The sequence below is a fragment of the Poecilia latipinna genome, unplaced genomic scaffold (genome assembly GCF_001443285.1).
Source record: "Poecilia latipinna isolate Pla-1442-1.1 unplaced genomic scaffold, P_latipinna-1.0 Scaffold1578, whole genome shotgun sequence".
Classification (NCBI taxonomy): Eukaryota; Metazoa; Chordata; class Actinopteri; order Cyprinodontiformes; family Poeciliidae; genus Poecilia; species Poecilia latipinna.
The window spans coordinates 98041-101337 of NW_015114194.1; the positions used below are offsets into that span (position 1 = coordinate 98041).

Below are 3297 nucleotides of genomic sequence, written 5' to 3' on the forward strand. Positions count from 1 at the left end.
ACTGGGTTCCGACTGGGTTCCGACTGGGTTCCGACTGGGTTCCGACTGGGTTCTGACTGGGTTCCGACTGGGTTCCGACTGGGTTCTGGCTGGGTTCTGACTGGGTTCTGACTGGCCCCTGCAGGGATAATCGGTCTAGACGAAGGACGAAGGCTTAATGTAGAAAAAGTCCAGCTGACAGAATTAGGAGTTAATCTGTCGGTTTATTAATCTCTAATCTGATTATTGGTTCTGGTTAATCACCCTGGAAAATTTCTGCTCATGTCAGATTCATCACCTCACTTCATCAGGAACAATAAATTCAATAAAACTGTCAGATTAAAATGTTCTGTTTCTGTCAATATTTATGGCAGTTTGGAGATAAATTTACCAGAAGCAGATAATCTGATAATCTGATAATTTGTGGAACAATAAACTGCTATTCAGCTGTTTTTAGTTCTGTGTTCATAAAATAACAATAATTAAAAACATGCTGACCATCGAAGCTCAGCTGCTGAAGCTGCAGAACGTGAAGTCTAAATGTCATCGTCGTGTTTTCAGTGTGGCTGCATGTCTAATATTTCACTTTATAATCAGGCTTCTTCAGGGCAGCCTCACCTTTGTCACTAAACTGCAGACGGTAATTATATTTCAGCACATTTTTGAATTTGCTGATATTTATTGATGGTTCTCATCAAAATAGAAAACCGTAAACACAACAATCCTGACAATTTAGTCTTCATTAACTGGAATTTAATGATTTTATTAAAAATCTAAATTCTTATGAGAAATTTCCCACAATGCGAATAACGATCAAACCTGCTGAGGAGAAAATGATGTTTTTCTGAAACATCAACCAGTGAAATAAATCAATAATTATAAAATTATTTTAAACAAGAAAAAACTAATGCATAAACTGATTAAGTGACTTCATAATGTTTATTATAATTTAAATAAATCTAAACAATCAATAATTAAATCAACTGAATATTTAAACAATAAAATAATTATGAATTCCATATTTAAACATCCAACATAAAATCCTGTAAAATTGTTTTTGACTTCATTATTTCATAATGTAATAAATTATGAGTTAAAACAGAAAGTCCACTTCAGACCAGAACACAAACTGTCAGCGCTAGCGCCCCCTACTGGTGGTACTGCAAAATAATTCGGCTTTTTGTACATAAAATCCATCCATCCACCTAAGGGGTCAGGAGCTGCTGCCTCCAGCGAACGTTTCAGGTGAGAGACGGGTCACCTGGACGGGTCACCTGGACGGGTCACCAGTCGGGTCACCTGGACGGGTCACCTGGACGGGTCACCAGTCTGTCTCAGGGCAACACAGAGACACACAGGACAAACAACCACACACACAGTCACACCAGGGAGAATTTAGAGACCAATTAACCTGACAGTCGTGTTTCTGGACTGAAGCTGGAGAGAACCCACCATGCACAGGGAGAACATGCAGACTCCATGCAGAAAGACCCGGGAATCGAACCAGAACCTTCTGCTGCAAGGCAGCAGCTCTACCTGCTGCACTGCTGTGCAGCCCAGTTGTACATAAAATAATATTTTCATTATTGAAGTGATACTAAATTGACCTTTCAGACATCATTCATGTATTTACCTTATATGTTAATTAGTTAATGAAAGTAATAATTTATGACTTATTCGCAGAGAGCAGAAGTAGGAATGAAAAGTTCAGCTCTGCAAAGATAGAAACCTCCACACATAATAACATAATAATAATAATATTAATTCATTTTAAAAAACAAAGCTTTTAATAAGGAGGAATAAAGACGTTTGACTCACCGAGCCTGAAGCTGCGGCTCTGGGTCGGTTCTGCTGTTGGTTCCGGTTCCATCTGAGAGGTTCTGGACTGCAGAGCGGAGGAAAATATCTCTCCCTCTCCCTCCCTCTGAGCTGCGCCGCCTCCCAGACTACCAGATGTGTGACGCTGCAGGATAATCCAGATGAAATAATCCAGCTGTCTGCCAGCGGCTGCAGGTATGGCTGCTGCCTGCTCTCCTATAGCTGGACGTCTATAGGTTCCCCCATGGCTCCTTATATGGGCTGTTTCCGGTTTACAGCTAAAAGGCCTAATTAAAGTAAGTGTGCCAAGATTAATTCTAAAATGATTAATATTTTCTCATTTTATTGACATTTTATGTGATATAAAGTATTAAAATTTTGCATGTTTTTGTTTTTGCAAATAAAATGTTGCTTTTATTAAAAGCTCCTGCTGTTCCTGAAGCTCCGCCTCCAGGAAGTCGTCCCAACATGGCTCCTCTATTAACGGATCCAAAGCATCCCATAATATCTCTGTCTGATGTTCAGGCTCGTCATCCTGCTGAACCTTCAACTCTTCTCCAGAGTTGAACTCTTGGTTCATCTCCTGTTCCCGCAGGAAGTAGCTCCTGTTTCTGCTTCCTGTTCCTGCTGGAAAGACTCTCAGCTGCTGGTTCGCTGCTTCTCCGAAACATTTCTGTCTCTTCCACACATTTCGTGGTTTGCTCCAAACTTTAAACCGAACCTGTTGAGGATTTTCTCGTGATGTTGCTGTTCCTTAAGGCTCAGACTTGTGGAGTGTTTTTCCTTTCAGCAGACTTTCCACCTGAACCATGGTTTCCTGCAGCTCCTCCGGAGTTACTCAGGCCTGTTGATCACTTTTTTATTTGTGGTTTTAAAAATGTAAAAAAGTTTTGGTTCTTCATTACCTCTTGTGCAGAAACGGGTCAAGAGATGAAGCAGAGGAGATGAAATGAGAATAAATCTCTCCCTCCTCGCTGACCTACAAACACCAGAGAGAGAGAGAGAGAGAGAGAGAGAGGGAGAGAGAGAGAGAGAGGAGCGGCGAGGTGAGAGCGAGACGTCTGCATGATCTGCCACTGAGGGGACGACTCAGCGTGACACAGCTACAGTACACAGAAACTAACCTTCATGTTTTCTTCAGCTACGTTCTCTCTTCATATCAGATTTATAATAACAGGAAGGTTTATTGTGAAGGAATTCATTTCCTGCTGCAGTGAATCCTCTGATGTGATTAACAACAGATGAAACGAACCTGCAGGTTTTTGTCGACTCTGGAGGATCTAAACTTTACTGGGGTTTCCACTGGGAACACAGCGAGCGGCCATCTTTAATTCCCCTGAGCATGATGGGTAGGAATTCATTCTGATTGAATCCCATGTAATGATTTAAAAGGATGTTGGGTTTAGTTGTTCCTGTTATTCCCGTTCATTCAATGGTCTCTCTCACACACACACACACACACACACACACACACACACACACACACACACACACACACAC

General features: G+C 41.3%; 1 protein-coding gene across 2 annotated transcripts in view; it reads right to left on the reverse strand.

The window, feature by feature from the left end:
* tex2l (testis expressed 2, like) overlaps positions 1–2083 on the reverse strand; it is a 28833-nt gene extending 26750 nt beyond the window's left edge. For both annotated transcript variants that reach the window (XM_015058831.1, XM_015058830.1), the window contains exon 1: positions 1798–2083. The gene's annotated coding sequence lies outside the window, so the exon portion shown is untranslated. The remainder of the gene's footprint in view (positions 1–1797) is intronic.
* Positions 2084–3297: the final 1214 nt, after the last annotated feature.